The sequence below is a fragment of the Pseudophryne corroboree genome, chromosome 5 (assembly GCF_028390025.1).
Source record: "Pseudophryne corroboree isolate aPseCor3 chromosome 5, aPseCor3.hap2, whole genome shotgun sequence".
NCBI lineage: Eukaryota > Metazoa > Chordata > Amphibia > Anura > Myobatrachidae > Pseudophryne > Pseudophryne corroboree.
The window spans coordinates 671,016,034-671,039,019 of NC_086448.1; the positions used below are offsets into that span (position 1 = coordinate 671,016,034).

Here is a 22,986-nt window from a genome sequence, read left to right on the forward strand (position 1 = left end):
AATAAAGTATTGTTTAGCTTTTACTCAACTATAAATATTAACAATATTAATAACCTGGCCTGAAATGTAGACAGTGATACAATATGCACATTGTCTGTATGTGATTAAGATGCTGAGCGACAGAGAGTTAATCCATGGCTTTAGTGGTAAAGATTACTAGGTGTGGCAAGCATTTATTTGCTGTTTATTTGCTGTTGCTACAGTAAAGCTTCAATGGAGAACAAACAGTGAGTTTTTAAATAAATATATTTTCATTATTCAGCTGCATGACCCACAACAGAGCAGCTTACTGGCTTCTAACTGCTAACACATCTAGTACTCCTCTGGGTGAATGAAGACGCATGATCCAGCTCACTGGAAAGCAGGTACAACTAACCAGCAGCCAATGTTCTGTTTTATTCTGATCATGTTCACCCGGATTTTTCAAGTGATTATTTCTGTCTAAAGTGTTTGTGACATGAACTAAGATGTATATACCGAATGTCGGGGTTCCTCAACCTCTCCTCGTGTACTGTGCATCCCTAGTGAGGTTATTCAAACTGCTCTGAATCTGAATACATTACAATGATTTAAGGGCCAGATTCAATTAGCAATGCTAATTGTTTATCACAGGCTTTTAGCAGTGGCTGCTGCTATTCAATTGCTGCTTGCTGCAGCCTGCAGTCATTTCCCTTCTATATCGGGAGTTGGGGCCATTCTGCATATGCACAGTCAGAAGACCACGCATGTGCAGTGGCCATTGCCGGGGAGAGTTCTACTAGAAGAACCCTCAACCCTCTACTGGTTATCTTTGTGAAATAGTAGCCCAAAGATGGCATTATATTATCACTAGCCAATAGCTCTGCCTCTGGGCATACATCCCAGAGTCTATGGGCTAATGTGCATGATTAGCCGTGGAATTACAGCGCAAGCAGAAGGGCCTGTATCTGAATAACTAAGGATGTAAAGTCCACGGCTACAAGCTCTTTTCCTTGTGCAGTAAGTATCGAGCCTATTTGAATCCGGCCCTACAAATTCAACATTTCTAATTGTGTTTGTTTGCTTTATTCTTTACTATTGTGGGTGGTATCCAATTAGCCGCTGTAATTTACCAGTGTTTCCAGGGATTAGAGAGTTTCAATGCCTAAGATTGCTCCCATTCTGGATCAAATAAAAGAAGGGTACCCTTATTTGAAGCCATAAGTTGTCCAGGTTTTAAAAATGTCATACAGTGTCTTGTGGGGCTACCATGTTATTTTATGCATTACATTCCAGTATCAAATAAAAAATTATTTTATCTGTATACAGAATTTTGGTTATTAATGCTTTTGAAAGGTGTATTGATAGTTACCATGCAAGAAACAAGTATTTATTGATGGTTGTCAGAAAAAAAAACCCCACTCATTTGCTTTTAGTTTATTTACTTAAACTCTTATTGACCATTTTAGGTAGATTGCCTTTGCCATGTGAAGAGGTACAAGCTAGTGAATGATATATTCTGAATAGTCTGTCTTCTGTGAAAATAAAACAAGATACAGTGTATTATGTGTACTGTATAATGTGTATATACAAATTACTGATACTGACGCTGGAATGTGACCAGCTTGAAAAGTGCCAAAATAGGTTCAACACAGGGGTGGTGGAAGGGTTAAAGGTAATTTGTGTATCAGAATAAATGCAGGACAGAGTAAATACCATATTTATAGTTGTGACTATTTTTATGCTATTGCATCTTTTTACATTTAAACATACATGTAGTAACAGCAGGGAGTGCAAAGATTGCATCTTCAGGGTGAAGCGGGCTGTTCCTTGAAGGGGAGGTACTTTGGGGGATAAGATCCATTAATGTCCATCAAGTAGGGCATCTGTATTTACTTTAAAGCTTGATAGTGCTCCATATAAACTAAGCTGTTTGTGAAGTGAAGGCAATTGTATCAGTGCAATATTATTATGATGATTATTATCATTATTATTATTATGATTATTATTATTATTATGGATACCTGCTGCTACAGCAGGTATCTACGTGAAGAATATAGGTGATAAATCTGAGTATCAGTCACTTGTGGAAGATAAGATGAGCATAGGAACTCCTTCATTTACTTGAACATATCGATAAGGGGTAGTTGCATTGTTCTGCAAGCTGTGTAAAGTGAAAAAGTATTTCATCATTTGCTCTAAATCCCTGAAATTGCTGAAGCATTTTACTCACCTGTTCTGCTACAAGAGCACTAAGCTTTTAACTTCCATGCAAGGATTGCATCTGTCGGGTATGGGACTCAGGGTCGACAGTGTCTAGGTCGACATCTATTGGTTGACGGTGACTAGGTTGACACAGGAAATTGCATTGGGGCAATACAAAAATAAGAGCTGACGTGTAAGCAAAAAAAATAATTTATTATACTAATGACATTGAATTATAACATTAAATGTCAATTATATATTTACGAAAAATAAAATAAAAATTATGCCAAAGTTTGGATGTCAAAACACCTTGATATTGAAGGTATATGAGCTGGAGGTTAACACCTTCAGTAGTGATGAGACAATGTGTCTAGTTTCAATCTCCATATAATGTATCCACAGTCAAATAAGCGGCCAATCAGTTAATGGCTGATATAGGAGTGCCGTAATTAACAGTCTCAATATGGCAAATGGAAAGCGGTTGCCTGACACATAAGTGTGTACCTCTCCATGGGCTGGTCCAAACCGAGCGTCCTCTGTTGTGTAGTCCTGCAATGCCCACTACTTGCTATGCAGCGGAGAGGTGATCGTGCTGTCGCCGGGCGGGTATGTTAAGTTGTCAGCAGCGTACTGGTAAAGGCTGCCGGCGGCAGTGAAGTAAAGCCGGAGTGTGGAACCAATGTGGAGATAGCTCAATCAGCAACTTGCTACCTTTACGGATACCAGGATCAAGGTGTACAAGGAGGCTGCTGACAACTTAACATACCCACCCGGCGACAGCACGATCACCTCTCCGCTGCATAGCAAGTAGTGGGCATTGCAGGACTACACAACTGAGGACGCTCGGTTTGGACCAGCCCACGGAGAGGTACACACTTATGTGTCAGGCAACCGCTTTTCATTTGCCATATTGAGACTGTTAATTACGGCACTCCTATATCAGCCATTAACTGATTGGCCGCTTATTTGACTGTGGATACATTATATGGAGATTGAAACTGGACACATTGGCCAGTATTTACTAAAAATCCGAGTTTGTCCGATTTGTGTTTTTTTTTCTAAGTCCCAATCCGGGAATTCACTAAGCACCAATCTCGGCAGTGTTTGGACTATTCGTAATGGTTTGATTTGCAAAGTTCCGAAATACGAATGAATAGACCATCGGTCAAACACGGCTGTTATTTCATACAATATGGGGATTCACTATTCATTCGTATTTGGGTGTTAGTTTCTGAGTGCTCAAGTGCGGGTCTGTTTTTTTTTAGATTTGTTAAAAAAAGCAGCAAAAAAATAGACCTGCTTTGGATAACCATGCACGGATCAGTGAGATCTGTGCATGGTTATCTGTGGGAAAGGGTCTGTTTAGTGTAAAAACTGGAAAAAAATTGCGTGGGGTCCTCCCTCCTAAGCATAACCAGCCTCGGGCTCTTTGAGCCGGTCCTGGTTGGAAAAATATGGGGGGAAAAATGACAGGGGTTCCCCCATATTTAATCAACCAGCACCGGGCTCTGCGCATGGTCCCAGTTCCAAAAATACGGGGGACAAAAAGTGTAGGGGTCCCCCGTATTTTTGAAACCAGCACCGGGCTCCACTAGCCAGGTACATAATGCCACAGCCGGGGGACACTTTTATACTGGTCCCTGCGGCCCTGGCATTACATACCCAACTAGTCACCCCTGGCCGGGGTACCCTGGAGGAGTGGGAACCCCTTAAATCAAGGGGTCCCCCCTCCAGCCACCCAAGGGCCAGGGGTGAAGCCCGAGGCTGTCCCCCCCATCCAAGGGCGGCGGATGGGGGGCTGATAGCCTTTTGAAAAAATGTGAATATTGTTTTTAGTAGCAGTACTACAAGTCCCAGCAAGCCTCCCCCGCAAGCTGGTACTTGGAGAACCACAAGTACCAGCATGCGGTGGAAAACCGGGCCCGCTGGTACCTGTAGTACTACTACTAAAAAAATACCCCCAAAAAAACAGGACACACACTGTGAAAGTATAAGTTTATTACATACATGCACACCTCCATGCATACATACTTACCTATGTTCCCACGAGGCTCGGTCCTCTTCTCCATGTAGAATCCTTGGGGTACCTGTGAAAAAAATTATACTCACATAATCCAGTGTAGAATCAGACCTTTGTATAATCCATGTACTTGGCAAAATAATAAAATGGAAACCCGACCACGCACTGAAAGGGGTCCCATGTTTACACATTGGCTACAATGGAGCGCATAGGCACTACATTGTATCTGTGCCGTGTGCTGCCTCACAGACACTACAGGAGAACACAGCCAATCAGAAGAGTGCCATGACGTGGCGCTCCCTGATTGGCTGAAGGGACCCTCTTTGACAGGAGTCAGGGGGGGTCCTGGCAGTCGGGGAGGCTTGCTGGGACTTGTAGTACTGCTACTAAAAACAATATTCACATTTTAACAAAAGGCTATCAGCCCCCCATCCGCCGCCCTTGGATGGGGGGGACAGCCTCGGGCTTCATCCCTGGCCCTTGGGTGGCTGGAGGGGGGGGGACTCCTTGATTTAAGGGGTTCCCACTCCTCCAGGGTACCCTGGCCAGGGGTGACTAGTTGGGTATGTAATGCCAGGGCCGCAGGGACCAGTATAAAATTGTCCCCCGGCTGTGGCATTATGTACCTGGCTAGTGGAGCCTGGTGCTGGTTTCAAAAATACGGGGGACCCCTATGCTTTTTGTCCCCCGTATTTTTGGAACCAGGACCAGGCGCAGAGCCCGGTGCTGGTTGATTAAATATGGGGGAACCCCTGTAATTTTTTTCCCCATATTTTTTTAACCAGGACCGGCTCAAAGAGCCCGAGGCTGGTTGTGCTTAGGAGGGGGGACCCCACGCAATTTTTTTCAGATTTTTAAAGACTTTAAACAACTTTTTAAGGTACACAATGAAGCCCTGCATGGATCTCACAGATCCGGCCGGGATTCCTTGTGTTTTGTCAGGCAGTGTTTTACTCATCACTCCCGTAAAACACTGCCTGATATTACGAATCACATCGACATCGGAAAAAACGATTGTGCAAAACTCGGCAGCTTAGTGAATGATCGTATCAGGATTCAAAAAGTTGCAGTAAAATGCACCTGATACCATTCGAGTTCAAACACCCTTCAAAACGGCCAAAACACAAATCTTTGTAAATATACCCCTATGTCTCATCATTACTGAAGGTGTTAACCTCCAGCTCATATACCTTCAATATCAAGGTGTTTTAACATCCAAACTTTGGTATAATTTTTATTTTATTTTTCGTAAATATATAATTGACTTTTAATGTTATAATTCAATGTCATTAGTATAATAAATTATTTTTATTGCTTACACGTCAGCTCTTATTTTTGTATTGCCCCAACACATTGCGCCGCCGCTCTCTTCTTTTTTCCATATTTGTTCCTAGCTAAACACCCATACAGTGTTTTATGGCAGCGCAGGTGTTGGAGTAATTCTAATTATAATTTACTACTTGCTACATCATTTTATTTGAGGCGCTATACAGCAGTTTTTTGTTGTTTGTTTCTCGTTGACACAGGAAATTGGTCGATATGAACAAGGTCGACATGGATAAAGGTCGACATGGGGTTTTTTATGTTCTTTTGGTGTTGTTTTCTTCGTAAAGTGACGGTGAACCCCAATTAGTGCACCGTGTCCCCTCGCATGGCTCGCCATGCTTTGGGCAAGGTGTCTCACTCCACGACTGCTGCGCTTGGCACAGGTTACCGTTCCCAATCGTAGTCCACGTGGATTGTAAAGTATGAAAAAGTTCAAAAATGTGAAAAACCTTTTCTATGTCGACCTTGTTCATATCGACCGAATGGTTGTGTCGACCTATTTCCCGTGTCGACCTAATGTGTGTCAACCTAATGTGTGTTGACCTAGACAGTGTCAGCCTAGAGTCCGAATACTGCATCTGCCTTAGCACCTTCTCATAATGGGCCCGATTCAGACCTGACCGCTGCTGTGCGTTTTCGCACAGCGGGCGATTATCGATTGACTGCAAATACATATGCACCGCAATGCGCACTCGCGTTGCCAAACAACAACAGGCATCCCCAAACAGCGACAAGCTGGTGAGAAAATTTGGATTGCCCAGCCATTCGCAAGCTGATTGACATAAAGAGGGCTATTGTGGGTGGTAACTGACCATTTTTTGGAAGTGTCAGGGAAAACGCAGGCATTCCCAAGCATTTCTGGGACGGTGTGTGACGTCAGCTCCGGCCCCGATCAGTCTGTTCTTTTCACACTGTAGGAGTAAAGGGCTCTACACACTAGAAGACATGACCAATGTGAAAGATGAACAATGTGGAAGATGAGCAATTTCCCTTGAACTTCCCAGAGCCCTGACAAACAAAATTGAGTGTACACACTAATGGGCCCTACACACCCGACACAGTGGAGGCAGACAGCAGACAATGGTGGGAAAGAAGTGCCCGGTAGCACAAGGGGCATGGCCTCTAGCACGCGAACACTGTCACCATACCTGATTAACCCATTGCTACTATGCATACACCAAATGACTCCTCCAGAGATGGTTCATTAACTTACCAAGAAGTCCGCCGGAGTTACAACTGTGCATGTGCGGTGCCACCTTGTTACTGTGTAGAGGGACATAATGGGAGACAGACGTCTCCCCCTTAGCTCCAATAGACCTGCCTTGTTACCTGCCTTACCGCTACTCCAGCATACTGAACCACTACCAGCATCTAATATACAATTATTGGCTGGTGAGCTGTGACAACCCAGCTCCACTACAAGCTCCGCTTCATGCCCCTACCCAGTGTGACTACAGTGAGTAGGCTGTTCCTATAAATAAACCACACTACTGGTTATGTTACTGGACTGGTCTTTGGGTCAGGAACATTCAGCTGGTGCATTACTCTGCAACACCAACGCATGTACACACAGATTCCCAACAAACAGTTATTTGGCAGAAGTATGTAAAAAAGCAAAAAGTACAATATATTCAAATACAGGAAACATGACATAATGGGAATTGCGCTGTGTCCCTGGAAAGTATTTTGAAATATTGCCAACTATGTTAGCATCACATTGCAAGCATCTATTTTCTCAGTAAGATAAAAGCAGTCTGTTTTTATCATGATCAGGGGTGGTGGATTAAGTCTGAGAGCAACACATACAACCTCTAGGTCCTGCTGCTGATGGGGCACAGTCAGAGGTGTAGCTAGGTGCCAGGGTGCCCGGAGCAAGGGTTTAGCGCCCCCCCACCCCTGTACTGAATTGAGGGCCTAGCCAACATGTGGTGGCATGTTACATTTTAAAAGAAAAAATATTAAAAAATCCTAAATTGGTGACAGGGCCGGTTCTAAACCTTGTGGAACTTGCTGCATACAAAATAAAGGGGTCACAATAGTACCAATCACATACTAGTGTCCGTTATTCACAATACACCACACAGTAGTACCCCTTATACGCATTATGCTACATACTAGAGCCCCTTATTCACAATATGCCCTACAATAGAGCCCCTTATACACATTACAGAACAGTATAGCCACTTATACACGGGGCAGGGAGAAGTGGTGCAGTAGCCGGAACAGAGAGTGGTGCTGCAGAAGCCTGGGCAAAAAGGGGTGCTGCAGCATACGAAGTAGAGACATATGCTGCAGCTTCCAGGAAAGAGACATTATACAGTAACTGTGGAAAAGAGAGGTGCTGCAGCAGCTGGGCTAGACAGAGAGAGGTGCTACAGCAACAGGGGCAGAGAGTGGTCTGCAGGACACAAGTAACCCTACTGCACAGCTACAAGCAGTGAGACATATAAAGAGGGCAGCAGAGCTCCGGCATGTGCCGGCTGGCCGTGCTCCTGCTGTTTTGCTTTTGGCCTGCCCTGTTCCCTACCTACTGTATCCTGTGAGTAAGAATCAGTGTGCTCCTGCTCTTTGGCTGCCTGTACAGCAGCCCACAGTGAAGCGTAAGGAGGGAGGGTGGGAATTTTTTCAAAGCTTGGAGAGACAAAGTGGAGAGAGGTAAAGTACCAACCAAACAGCTACTAACTGTCATTTTTCAACCACAGCCTTTAAGGTGACGTTTAGAAGCTGATTGGTTAGTAGTTTATCTCTCTCCATTTTATCTCTCTCCAAGCTTTGATAAATCTCCCCCTTAGTCACTGGCATATCTTTAGTGGGTGCAAAGTGTGCGGTGAACACAGGCATGCACCACACACCCTACACCCATATAATTATACTTACCCTCCTGAGTCCTGCAGCGGCTGTTGCTGTGGACTGAAATCACCAAATCACCTGGAAAATGGCACAGCAGCTATTTTCCCAGTGATTTGTATAATAGAGATACCCAGAGGCAGAGTGGCCATAGGTCTCACAGGGAAGATTCCCGGTGGGCGGGCACACCCTTGGGGGCCTGTTTTGTTTGAGGACATATGGGCCTATTAACAGACATAATGAATAAGATGCTAAATAATTTGCATATATGAAAATGACTTTGCCACTTAGCCTGTAATTGCAGATGATCTAGTGTATGCCCTGTCTGCCTGCTTGGCTGACATATAAGATTGAGTGAATAGTGATTGGGATACAGTTGGAGTAATAATTAAGCAAGACAATATATATTTCTAAAGAATTATATAGTTTCCTAAATTCTAAAGGTGTATCATATAATGTGCTCATAATATTTAATTTTATTTCCTTTTAACGTCCCCCTTGATGCTGGACATGCCCACTATCTGGAAAGTCTTGGGGGAAGGGTACTGCTGCTATGGCCCATGGGTAGACCTTACACCTCTGGTGCTGCCCATGTGGGGCCACTAGTGCTAATTTTTCCAGGGCGGCTTTTTGTTCCCAATCCGCCCCTGGAGATACCTCCGGAACAACATGTGTGCATAATTTTCCCAGAGACCTCTGCATGCGCAGTACACTCTGGCACAAAGTCAGAGTCTACTTCTCTGCCAGACAGGAGGGGGCCAACACTGAGCCTACACATTGTCCCTTGCTTCTCTTAAAACACCCCTGCCCTTAGTGTACTCCCCTCTGTCGTGAGAGTGAGAACATACCTTACAACTGTCCAGATATTCGCGGGACAGTCTCGTTTTTTTGGGACTGTCCCACCCGCGAGCAGCAGTGTCCCGCAGTGGGTGGGTGGGTGAGGGGACAGTTGAGTGACTCCAGTCACTCCCTGCTCTGCAGTGGTGAATAAATGCTATGCGCACAGCGTCTATTCACAGGCGGAAGAGGGACTGGGGGCATGCCAGCAGCTCATAGAGCGCTGAGCATGCCCCCTAAATGATAAAAATGGAGGCATGGTTGCGATTGTGGCTCTCCCACGAAGCCACAACCACTTTTCCAAAGGCCATGCCCCCTTTTTGTCATGCGTGGCTCCCGCTTTCACAGGAGCTGATGTTGGGAGGTATGGCGTGAAAGTGAAGCTTAATTAACTTCCAGAATTAAATTCCTGAATAGCGACTCTTGGCAAATACCCTCTACATTATTCTATAGGCCACATGTTACACCTCTTATAACTAGAAGTGACTGGTATAATGCTATCTAAGCAGGGCCTGATTAACAATGAGGCAGGTGGGACTACAGCTCCATGCCTCCATATACAAAGAGGCCCATTCTTATAATGGCAAGATGATGACAGCAACACAGCTTGCCATACTTTCTCCATAAATCATAATATTAACCTCTTCAGTGGCATGTCCGGAAAATTTCCGGGGCCAGCTGTGCTGTGCAGACTGGCAACCCCGGAAATTTTCCGGGGCATGCCACTGCTCCCCCTCCCTCCACCTTACATTGCACTCAGCTGGTGGACTTTGAAGAATGACGCGATCATGTCATGACGCAATTGCGTCATGACATCATGATGCAATCGTGCGGTGTTGTCATGATGCGTTCGCATCATTCCGCAAAACTCCGCCAGCTAGGCGGAGTCCAAGGGAGGATGGGGGAGAGGATTTCAGTGCTGGCGGGCGAGTACCCACCAGCAAATGCTACCTGGTGGATGCCCATCGGTGGGTTATCAATCGATGGTCACCATCGATGGGTGACTTTGATGGTGTAAAACCATCTGGAATGGATCCATCAATGGTTTTACCCATCGATGATCATCCCTGCTCTACCGTTCAAATTAGAACCAGGGAACATGGCTTAGTGAGTGTCAGGGTCGTAGAACGCACAGTTCTTTGCTGTGCTTTTGCCAGCTTAACGAGAGGATGAGGCCTTCCATCGTCATGTGAAGCTGAACCACTCGTAAATGGTATATTGGTAAGTTTATGTTTTTCCTCAGACAATTTCAATTTATTTTTGGGTCTTTTTACTGAACTTTGGCTTTTTGGATTTTACATGCCCTCTACTATCACATTGGGCATCGGCCTTGGCAGACAACGTTGATGGCATTTCATTGTCTATGTCATGACTAGTGGCAGCAGCTTCAGCACTAGGAGGAAGTGATTCTTGATCTTTCCCTATTTTATCCTCCAAATTTTTTCTCCATTATTTTTCTGGCGTTATATAACACAATATGCGGCACAGGACAGCGTATCCCTATACCACACAGGGCAAAACCTGTAAACATTATTTGGATTATATATTAATAACCCCTTTAAATGGAGTAAATAATATACAGCACAGGTTAGTACCACTGGACTTATACGCCAGTACCACTGGAATTATACGGCAGTATCACTGGAATTAAATGGCAGTACCACTGGATATATACAGCAGTATCACTGGACTGGATTAATACACCAGTACCACTGTATTTATACGGCAGTACCACTGGACATATATGACAGTATCATTGGAATTATATGGCAGTACCACTGGACATATACGGCAGTATCACTGGATTTATACGGCAGTACCACTTGATTTATACGGCAGTACCACTGGACATATACGGCAGTATCACTGGAATTATATGGAAGTACCACTGGACATATACGCAGTATCACTGGATTTATACGGCAGTATCACTTGACATATCTGGCAGTATCACTGGACATATACAGCCGCTGGACATATACGACACCACCACTGGACTGATGCAGGATAACACAGCACCACTGCAATGGACTGGACTTATAAAACAGCACTGGACATATGGCAGCAGAGGACACTACCACTGTGACTGGACTGATGCAGCACAAGACACTACCACTGTTCTGATGTAGGTCAACACAGCACCACTGCAATGGACTGGACTTATACAGCAGAACTGGACATATGGCAGCAGAGAACACCACCACTGTGACTGGACTGATGCAGCACAATACACCACCACTGAACTGATGTAGCACAACACAGCACCACTGGACTGGACTTATATAGCAGCACTGGACATATAGCAGCAGAGGACACCACCACTGTGACTGGACTGATGCAGCACAACACATTACCACTGGACTGGATTTATACAGCAGCACTGGACATATGGCAGCAGAGGACACCACAACTGTGACTGGACTGATGCAGCACAAGACACTACCACTGTACTGATGCAGGACACAGAGGATGGAGACACGTCCTCCCGCTACTCTCTCCAATGCCGGAGTGAAAATGGCGGTGACGCGTGGCTCCTTATATGGAATCCAATCTCAGCGAGACTCCGACAGCGGGATGATGAAGTTTTGCCTCGTTCTGGTTTCCGAGTCAGGTGGGAAAACCCGAACCGGGCTCCGAACCGGGCTCGGCAGTTGCGTCATGAGGTGGGTGCGGGGGGTGCGGCCCGCACCCGGGTGTCACCCTTCAATAGGGTGACAGCAAAGGGAGCCGCACACTCACACGCACAAACCTCCATCCCCTGACATGACAAAGACAAAGCCTGGTGGTCCACCGCTGCGGCTACACCCCCTCCTCCCAGGCCCCGCCTCCTAAAGCCCGCTGCCCGACATTCTCACCTGTCAGTGAGATCAGCAGGCAGCAGCCACAGAGCCATGCAGGCAGTGCTCTGGCCGCCCCTCCCCTCTCCTCCAGACTCCACTCTCTCCTCACTTGGGTCCTGACTGAGCCTGACAGTAACACACACAAGCTCCGCCTCCCACACTGTCCTACAGGAGGAAGGAGCTGCTGCTGCTGATTTTGCTGCATGATACCAGGTAACTTCTATAAATGCTCCACGATGAGCAGAATCGATTTATGAAATGTATGTGTGTGTGTGTGTGTGTGTCTGTATGGGGGTAAATGTGTTAATGGGCATTTGGATGTACAAATTGTTGGGTTGAGTGCTGGGGGGGGGGAAGCTAATTGGGGCTGTGTGAGTGTAGTATGGGTGCCACAGTGTGAGCGTAGTATGAGTGCTGTGTAGTATGGGTGCTGTGTGAGTTTAGTATGAGTGCTGTGTGAGCGTAGTATGGGTGCCACTGTGTGAGTGTAGTATGGGTGCTATGTGAGTGTAGTATGGGTGCTCACTGTGTGAGTGTAGTATGGGTGCTGTGTGACGTAGTATGGGTGCTGCTGTGTGAGTGTAGTATGAGTGCTGTGTGAGTGTAGTATGAGTGCTGTGTGAGTGTAGTATGGGTGCCACTGTGTGAGCGTAGTATGAGTGCTGTAAAGTATGGGTGCTGGGTGAGTTTAGTATGAGCGCTGTGTGAGCGTAGTATGGGTGCCACTGTGTGAGTGTAGTATGGGTGCTGTGTAGTATGGGTGCTGTGTGAGCGTAGAATGGGTGCCACTGTGTGAGTGTAGTATGGGTGCTGTGTAGTATGGGTGCTGTGTGACGTAGTATGGTGCTGCTGTGTGAGCGTAGTATGGGTGCTGCTGTGTGAGTGTAGTGTGGGTGCTGTGTAGTATGGGTGCTGTGTGAGCGTAGTATGGGTGCTGCTGTGTGAGCGTAGTATGGGTGCTGCTGTGTGAGCATAGTATGGGTGCTGCTGTGTGAGCAAAGTATGGGTGCTGCTGTGTGAGTGTAGTATGAGTGCTGTGTGAGTGTAGTATGGGTGCTTGCTGTGTGAGCGTAGTATGGGTGCTGCTGTGTGAGCGTAGTATGGGTGCTGCTGTGTGAGCATAGTATGGGTGCTGCTGTGTGAGCATAGTATGGGTGCTGCTGTGTGAGCATAGTATGGGTGCTGCTGTGTGAGCAAAGTATGGGTGCTGCTGTGTGAGTGTAGTATGAGTGCTGTGTGAGTGTAGTATGGGTGCTTGCTGTGTGAGCAAAGTATGGGTGCTGCTGTGTGAGTGTAGTATGAGTGCTGTGTGAGTGTAGTATGGGTGCTGTGTGAGTGTAGTATGGGTGCTGTTTGAGTGTAGTATGGGTGCCACTGTGTGAGTGTAGTATGGGTGCTGTGTGACGTAGTATGGTTGTTGCTGTGTGAGTGTAGTATGAGTGCTGTGTGAATGTAGTATGGGTGCTGTGTGAGTGTAGTATGAGTGCTGTGTGAGTATAGTATGGGTGCTGCTGTGTGAGTATAGTATGGGTGTTGCTGTGTGAATGTAGTATGGGTGCTGTGTGAGTGTAGTATGAGTGCTGTGTGAGTATAGTATGGGTGCTGCTGTGTGAGCATAGTATGGGTGCTGCTGTGTGAGCGTAGTATGAGTGCTGTGTGAGTATAGTATGGGTGTTGCTGTGTGAGTGTAGTATGAGTGCTGTGTGAATGTAGTATGAGTGCTGTGTGAGTGTAGTATGGGTGCTGTGTGAGTGTAGTATGGGTGCTGTTTGAGTGTAGTATGGGTGCTGTGTGAGCGTAGTATGGGTGCTGCTGTGTGAGTGTAGTATGGGTGCTGTGTGAGTGTAGTATGGGTGCTGTGTGAGTGTAGTATGGGTGCTGTGTGAGTATAGTATGGGTGTTGCTGTGTGAATGTAGTATGGGTGCTGTGTGAGTGTAGTATGGGTGCTGTGTGAGTGTAGTATGGGTGCTGTTTGAGTGTAGTATGGGTGCTGTGTGAGCGTAGTATGGGTGCTGCTGTGTGAGTGTAGTATGAGTGCTGTGTGAGTATAGTATGGGTGTTGCTGTGTGAATGTAGTATGGGTGCTGTGTGAGTGTAGTATGGGTGCTGTGTGAGTGTAGTATGGGTGCTGTTTGAGTGTAGTATGGGTGCTGTGTGAGCGTAGTATGGGTGCTGCTGTGTGGGTGTAGTATGGATGCTGCTGTGTGAGTGTAGTATGGGTGCTGTGTGAGTGTAGTATGGGTGCTGTGTGAGTGTAGTATGGGTGCCGTTTGAGTCTAGTATGGGTGCTGTGTGAATCTAGTATGGGTGCTGTGTGAGTGTAGTATGAGTGCTGTGTGAGTGTAGTATGAGTGCTGTGTGAGTATAGTATGGGTGCTGCTGTGTGAGCGTAGTATGAGTACTGTGTGAATGTAGTATGGGTGCTGTGTGAGTGTAGTATGGGTGGTACTGTGTGAGCGTAGTATGGGTGCTGCTGTGTGAGTGTAGTATGGGTGCTGTGTGAGTGTAGTATGGGTGCTGTGTGAGTGTAGTATGGGTGAGTGTAGTGTGAGTGTAGTATGGGTGCTGTGTGAGTGTAGTATGGGTGCTGTTTGAGTGTAGTATGGGTGCTGTGTGAGTGTAGTATGGGTGCTGCTGTGTGAGTGTAGTATGAGTGCTATGTGAGTGTAGTATGGGTGCCGCTGTGTGAGGGGAGCTTTATGTGAGCTGATAGTGTGGGTGGATGAATGTGCTAGGAGGGATTGATAACGAATTGGGGAGAGATGGGGTAATGGATGCACGGAGACGGGGGGCTTCAGTAATGGGTTCTTGGACAGGGATATGTTTGCGGTTGCTGTTTAGGGGAAATTGGTTAATCAGTGCCACCACCAAGTAAATCCCATGCCACCACCAAGACACCACATGATACCCCATGTCACCACCAAGACACCACATGATACCCCATTTCTCCACATGATACCCCATATCCCCACATTTCACCAGATGAGCTGTGGGTTTAGTACGCTAAACGTAGCAAAACTACAACTGCTTTCTCTAGCATGAGGGGGGGGGGGGGGCGCCCAGCACAGGGCAAGGCCGCCCCTCATGCCGGGTCTGCCCCCCGCTGATATGCGAGCGCATTGCTACACAGAGATGCGCTCACATTTTAAGGGTAGCCCTCTGCCTCTGCAGCCTAGCTGTGAAGGCAATCGCCGGACCGACATCTTTTGGGTCGCAGCTGCTGCGTGTGCCGTCATGCAGCCGCGCGGCTCGCCCGACAAATGGTCCGGAAACATCTGCATTGCCGGACCACGCCCCTCAAACGGTGCGTCGCCGCCCATTCACCACCCCCGCCAGGATTCCTTATGGTGTGATAGGGGAGGAGGTCCATGGGGGGTGACACCATGAGTTACCACACCGGGTGACACCAACCCTAGTGACGCCTCTGGGGCTCGGGTAGTGAAGTTCGGGGGTGTTTGGTTCTCAGGGAACCGAACCCGCTCATCTCTAATTTTAACAGATAAACTACTGGCTGGCAGAGGGAGAGTGCAGGGGGAGGCAGTGCAGGGCAGTCAACCCAGGCTGTTGGCTTGTAGTGCTTGTAAGAAGGGAAGCCATAGCCGGGTTGCAGAAAACTGTCTTCCTGCAACTGTGAGTAGACAATCCTTCCTTCTGTAGCCCAGCCTTCAGGAATGGGATCCGGATTGAAAGTCGACAGTAACTAGGTCGACAATGGCTAGGTCGACCACTATTGGTCGACAGTAACTAGGTCGACAGGGTGTCTAGGTCGACAGGGTCTTTAGGTTGACATGTTCTAGGTCGACATGAGTTTTTCACAATTTTTTTCTTTTTTTGAACCTTTTCATACTTAACGATCCACGTGGACTACGATTGGAACGGTAATCTGTGCCGAGCGAAGCGGTAGCGGAGCGAAGGCACCATGCAAGGGGACGCGGTGCACTAATTGGGGTTCCCAGTCACTATACGAAGAAAACGACACCAAAATAACATTAAAAACTCATGTCGACCTTTTGACCTGTCGACCTAGAACATGTCGACCTAAAGACCCTGTCGACCTAGACACCCTGTCGACCTAGTTACTGTCGACCAATAGTAGTCGACCAAGACATTCTCGACCTAGTTACTGTCGACTTTCAATACCACACCCTTCAGAAATAGGCAGCATGGAGGTAACCGTCAGGTGGGATGAGCCTCAGCTTGGCAACTGTTGGAAGAATAGCACTCCGGCGATCAGGGAAAGCCCTGATTGGCGAGGCCACATATCATGCAGCCATGCCAGACAAGTGGTTAAAAGATCGACATTTGAAACAAATTATTTCAATTGTGACACTGTAGAGAGCTTTAAAACGTGCACTATTAGGAATCCCTGAGGACTGGCGTTGGGAAACACTGGCTTATGTTGCACAAGGCATTTATTATCTAGCATGGTCATACTCGTGGTAGACACTACATGGAATAGTAACCTAACTTCTAGAACGTCTGTCAGTTGTTACAAAAGAATGTTTTACAAATTGAAAAATGTGCAACTTTTTGCAAGATACAGAAAAGCATGTACTGTCCTCGCTGCATAACAGACAAATGTATTCATAACTAATGAGGTTTACCAACAAGGTGTACACAACACGCTGTACTTCAGAGCCTCCATGTGAATTATTTATCTCTAGCACCATGGCAATCTTGCACTACTTCTGTTTCTATTTGCTTTACACTCACCAATGGCATTAACAAAACACAGCTAATAAATGCGTCCTTAGAAACGTCTTCTAGTAAACTTCTCAGGCAAACAAGCTTGGCTGTGTGAGCAGTTTATGCCAAGTGTAGCCTTTATACTGATTATACTCCTCACATAACACTGGACAACTTAACCTCTGTGCTCAGGAGCTGCCAGGAAGTGTTTGTAAAAACTTGTCTTTATGCATTTATTAGGACTATTTTTTAGAGATGAGCGGGTTCGGTTTCTCTGAATCCGAACCCGCCCGAACTTCATGGTTTTTTTCACGGGTCCGAGCAGACTCGGATCCTCCCGCCTTGCTCGGTTAACCCGAGCGCGCCCGAACGTCATCATGACGCTGTCGGATTCTCGCGAGACTCGGATTCTATATAAGGAGCCGCGCGTCGCCGCCATTTTCACACGTGCATTGAGATTGATAGTGAGAGGACGTGGCTGGCGTCCTCTCCATTTAGATTATAAGAGAGAGAGATTTACTGGAGCTTAGGACTAGGAGGAGTACTGTAGAAGTGTAGAGAGTGCAGAGAGTTTACTAGTGAGTGACCACCAGACAGTGCAGTTTATTTAATATATCCGTTCTCTGCCTGAAAAAAGCGATACACACAGTGACTCAGTCACATACCATATCTGTGTGCACTGCTCAGGCTCAGCCCAGTGTGCTGCATCATCTATATATATTATATATCTGTCTGACTGCTCAGCTCACACAGCTTATAATTGTGGGGGAGACTGGGGAGCACTGCAGTGCCAGTTATAGGTTATAGCAGGAGCCAGGAGTACATAATATTATATAGTGAGTGACCACCAGACAGTGCAGTTTATTTAATATATCCGTTCTCTGCCTGAAAAAAGCGATACACACAGTGACTCAGTCACATACCATATCTGTGTGCACTGCTCAGGCTCAGCCCAGTGTGCTGCATCATCTATATATATTATATATCTGTCTGACTGCTCAGCTCACACAGCTTATAATTGTGGGTGGGGGAGACTGGGGAGCACTGCAGTGCCAGTTATAGGTTATAGCAGGAGCCAGGAGTACATAATATTATATTAAAATTAAACAGTGCACACTTTTGCTGCAGGAGTGCCACTGCCAGTGTGACTGACCAGTGACCTGACCACACTGACCACCAGTATAGTTAGTAGTATACTTATATTGTGATTGCCTGAAAAAGTTAAACACTCGTCGTGTGACTTCACTTGTGTGTTGTTGTTTTTTTTATTCTATAAAAATAAAACTCATTCTGCTGACAGACAGTGTCCAGCAGGTCCGTCATTATATAATATATAATATATACCTGTCCGGCTGCAGTAGTGATATATATATATATTTTATATCATTTATCATCCAGTCGCAGCAGACACAGTACGGTAGTTCACGGCTGTGGCTACCTCTGTGTCTGCACTCGGCAGGCAGTCCGTCCATAATTGTATACCACCTAACCGTGGTTTTTTTTTCTTCTTTATACATACATACTACTACGACATCTCTTTATCAACCAGTCTATATTAGCAGCAGACACAGTACAGTACGGTAGTTCACGGCTGTGGCTACCTCTGTGTCTGCACTCGGCAGGCAGTCCGTCCATAATTGTATACCACCTAACCGTGGTTTTTTTTTCTTTCTTCTTTATACATACATAGTTACATAGACATCTCTTTATCAACCAGTCTATATTAGCAGCAGACACAGTACAGTACGGTAGTTCACGGCTGTGGCTACCTCTGTGTCTGCACTCGGCAGGCAGTCCGTCCATAATTGTATACCACCTAACCGTGGTTTTTTTTTCTTTCTTCTTTATACATACATAGTTACATAGACATCTCTTTATCAACCAGTCTATATTAGCAGCAGACACAGTACAGTACGGTAGTTCACGGCTGTGGCTACCTCTGTGTCTGTACTCGGCAGGCAGTCCATAATTGTATACTAGTATCCATCTCCATTGTTTACCTGAGGTGCCTTTTAGTTGTGCCTATTAAAATATGGAGAACAAAAATGTTGAGGTTCCAAAATTAGGGAAAGATCAAGATCCACTTCCACCTCGTGCTGAAGCTGCTGCCACTAGTCATGGCCGAGACGATGAAATGCCAGCAACGTCGTCTGCCAAGGCCGATGCCCAATGTCATAGTACAGAGCATGTCAAATCCAAAACACCAAATATCAGAAAAAAAAGGACTCCAAAACCTAAAATAAAATTGTCGGAGGAGAAGCGTAAACTTGCCAATATGCCATTTACGACACGGAGTGGCAAGGAACGGCTGAGGCCCTGGCCTATGTTCATGGCTAGTGGTTCAGCTTCACATGAGGATGGAAGCACTCAGCCTCTCGCTAGAAAAATGAAAAGACTCAAGCTGGCAAAAGCAGCACAGCAAAGAACTGTGCATTCTTCGAAATCCCAAATCCACAAGGAGAGTCCAATTGTGTCGGTTGCGATGCCTGACCTTCCCAACACTGGACGTGAAGAGCATGCGCCTTCCACCATTTGCACGCCCCCTGCAAGTGCTGGAAGGAGCACCCGCAGTCCAGTTCCTGATAGTCAGATTGAAGATGTCAGTGTTGAAGTACACCAGGATGAGGAGGATATGGGTGTTGCTGGCGCTGGGGAGGAAATTGACCAGGAGGATTCTGATGGTGAGGTGGTTTGTTTAAGTCAGGCACCCGGGGAGACACCTGTTGTCCGTGGGAGGAATATGGCCGTTGACATGCCAGGTGAAAATACCAAAAAAATCAGCTCTTCGGTGTGGAGGTATTTCACCAGAAATGCGGACAACAGGTGTCAAGCCGTGTGTTCCCTTTGTCAAGCTGTAATAAGTAGGGGTAAGGACGTTAACCACCTCGGAACATCCTCCCTTATACGTCACCTGCAGCGCATTCATAATAAGTCAGTGACAAGTTCAAAAACTTTGGGTGACAGCGGAAGCAGTCCACTGACCAGTAAATCCCTTCCTCTTGTAACCAAGCTCACGCAAACCACCCCACCAACTCCCTCAGTGTCAATTTCCTCCTTCCCCAGGAATGCCAATAGTCCTGCAGGCCATGTCACTGGCAATTCTGACGAGTCCTCTCCTGCCTGGGATTCCTCTGATGCATCCTTGCGTGTAACGCCTACTGCTGCTGGCGCTGCTGTTGTTGCTGCTGGGAGTCGATGGTCATCCCAGAGGGGAAGTCGTAAGCCCACTTGTACTACTTCCAGTAAGCAATTGACTGTTCAACAGTCCTTTGCGAGGAAGATGAAATATCACAGCAGTCATCCTGCTGCAAAGCGGATAACTGAGGCCTTGACAACTATGTTGGTGTTAGACGTGCGTCCGGTATCCGCCGTTAGTTCACAGGGAACTAGACAATTTATTGAGGCAGTGTGCCCCCGTTACCAAATACCATCTAGGTTCCACTTCTCTAGGCAGGCGATACCGAGAATGTACACGGACGTCAGAAAAAGACTCACCAGTGTCCTAAAAAATGCAGTTGTACCCAATGTCCACTTAACCACGGACATGTGGACAAGTGGAGCAGGGCAGGGTCAGGACTATATGACTGTGACAGCCCACTGGGTAGATGTATGGACTCCCGCCGCAAGAACAGCAGCGGCGGCACCAGTAGCAGCATCTCGCAAACGCCAACTCTTTCCTAGGCAGGCTACGCTTTGTATCACCGCTTTCCAGAATACGCACACAGCTGAAAACCTCTTACGGCAACTGAGGAAGATCATCGCGGAATGGCTTACCCCAATTGGACTCTCCTGTGGATTTGTGGCATCGGACAACGCCAGCAATATTGTGTGTGCATTAAATATGGGCAAATTCCAGCACGTCCCATGTTTTGCACATACCTTGAATTTGGTGGTGCAGAATTTTTTAAAAAACGACAGGGGCGTGCAAGAGATGCTGTCGGTGGCCAGAAGAATTGCGGGACACTTTCGGCGTACAGGCACCACGTACAGAAGACTGGAGCACCACCAAAAACTACTGAACCTGCCCTGCCATCATCTGAAGCAAGAAGTGGTAACGAGGTGGAATTCAACCCTCTATATGCTTCAGAGGTTGGAGGAGCAGCAAAAGGCCATTCAAGCCTATACAATTGAGCACGATATAGTAGGTGGAATGCACCTGTCTCAAGCGCAGTGGAGAATGATTTCAACGTTGTGCAAGGTTCTGATGCCCTTTGAACTTGCCACACGTGAAGTCAGTTCAGACACTGCCAGCCTGAGTCAGGTCATTCCCCTCATCAGGCTTTTGCAGAAGAAGCTGGAGACATTGAAGGAGGAGCTAACACGGAGCGATTCCGCTAGGCATGTGGGACTTGTGGATGGAGCCCTTAATTCGCTTAACAAGGATTCACGGGTGGTCAATCTGTTGAAATCAGAGCACTACATTTTGGCCACCGTGCTCGATCCTAGATTTAAAGCCTACCTTGGATCTCTCTTTATAGCAGACACAAGTCTGCTGGGGTTGAAAGACCTGCTGGTGACAAAATTGTCAAGTCAAGCGGAACGCGACCTGTCAACATCTCCTCCTTCACATTCTCCCGCAACTGGGGGTGCGAGGAAAAGGCTCAGAATTCCGAGCCCACCCGCTGGCGGTGATGCAGGGCAGTCTGGAGCGACTGCTGATGCTGACATCTGGTCCGGACTGAAGGACCTGACAACGATTACGGACATGTCGTCTACTGTCACTGCATATGATTCTCTCAACATTGATAGAATGGTGGAGGATTATATGAGTGACCGCATCCAAGTAGGCACGTCACGCAGTCCGTACTTATACTGGCAGGAAAAAGAGGCAATTTGGAGGCCCTTGCACAAACTGGCTTTATTCTACCTAAGTTGCCCTCCCACAAGTGTGTACTCCGAAAGAGTGTTTAGTGCCGCCGCTCACCTTGTCAGCAATCGGCGTACGAGGTTACATCCAGAAAATGTGGAGAAGATGATGTTCATTAAAATGAATTATAATCAATTCCTCCGCGGAGACATTGACCAGCAGCAATTGCCTCCACAAAGTACACAGGGAGCTGAGATGGTGGATTCCAGTGGGGACGAATTGATAATCTGTGAGGAGGGGGATGTACACGGTGATATATCGGAGGGTGATGATGAGGTGGACATCTTGCCTCTGTAGAGCCAGTTTGTGCAAGGAGAGATTAATTGCTTCTTTTTTGGGGGGGGTCCAAACCAACCCGTCATATCAGTCACAGTCGTGTGGCAGACCCTGTCACTGAAATGATGGGTTGGTTAAAGTGTGCATGTCCTGTTTTGTTTATACAACATAAGGGTGGGTGGGAGGGCCCAAGGACAATTCCATCTTGCACCTCTTTTTTCTTTTCTTTTTCTTTGCATCATGTGCTGATTGGGGAGGGTTTTTTGGAAGGGACATCCTGCGTGACACTGCAGTGCCACTCCTAAATGGGCCCGGTGTTTGTGTCGGCCACTAGGGTCGCTAATCTTACTCACACAGTCAGCTACCTCATTGCGCCTCTTTTTTTCTTTGCGTCATGTGCTGTTTGGGGAGGGTTTTTTGGAAGGGACATCCTGCGTGACACTGCAGTGCCACTCCTAGATGGGCCTGGTGTTTGTGTCGGCCACTAGGGTCGCTAATCTTACTCACACAGCTACCTCATTGCGCCTCTTTTTTTCTTTGCGTCATGTGCTGTTTGGGGAGGGTTTTTTGGAAGGGACATCCTGCGTGACACTGCAGTGCCACTCCTAGATGGGCCTGGTGTTTGTGTCGGCCACTAGGGTCGCTAATCTTACTCACACAGCTACCTCATTGCGCCTTTTTTTCTCTTTGCGTCATGTGCTGTTTGGGGAGGGTTTTTTGGAAGGGCCATCCTGCGTGACACTGCAGTGCCACTCCTAGATGGGCCCGGTGTTTGTGTCGGCCACTAGGGTCGCTAATCTTACTCACACAGCTACCTCATTGCGCCTCTTTTTTTCTTTGCGTCATGTGCTGTTTGGGGAGGGTTTTTTGGAAGGGACATCCTGCGTGACACTGCAGTGCCACTCCTAGATGGGCCCGGTGTTTGTGTCGGCCACTAGGGTCGCTTATCTTACTCACACAGCGACCTCGGTGCAAATTTTAGGACTTAAAATAATATTGTGAGGTGTGAGGTATTCAGAATAGACTGAAAATGAGTGTAAATTATGGTTTTTGAGGTTAATAATACTTTGGGATCAAAATGACCCCCAAATTCTATGATTTAAGCTGTTTTTTAGTGTTTTTT

General features: G+C 46.8%; 1 protein-coding gene across 1 annotated transcript in view; it reads left to right on the forward strand.

The window, feature by feature from the left end:
- The first annotated feature begins 278 nt into the window (after nucleotides 1-278).
- The window catches only part of RP1 (RP1 axonemal microtubule associated), a 1,008,071-nt gene continuing 985,363 nt past the window's right edge, over nucleotides 279-22,986 (forward strand). The window contains exon 1 of the mRNA XM_063923729.1: nucleotides 279-365. The gene's annotated coding sequence lies outside the window, so the exon portion shown is untranslated. The remainder of the gene's footprint in view (nucleotides 366-22,986) is intronic.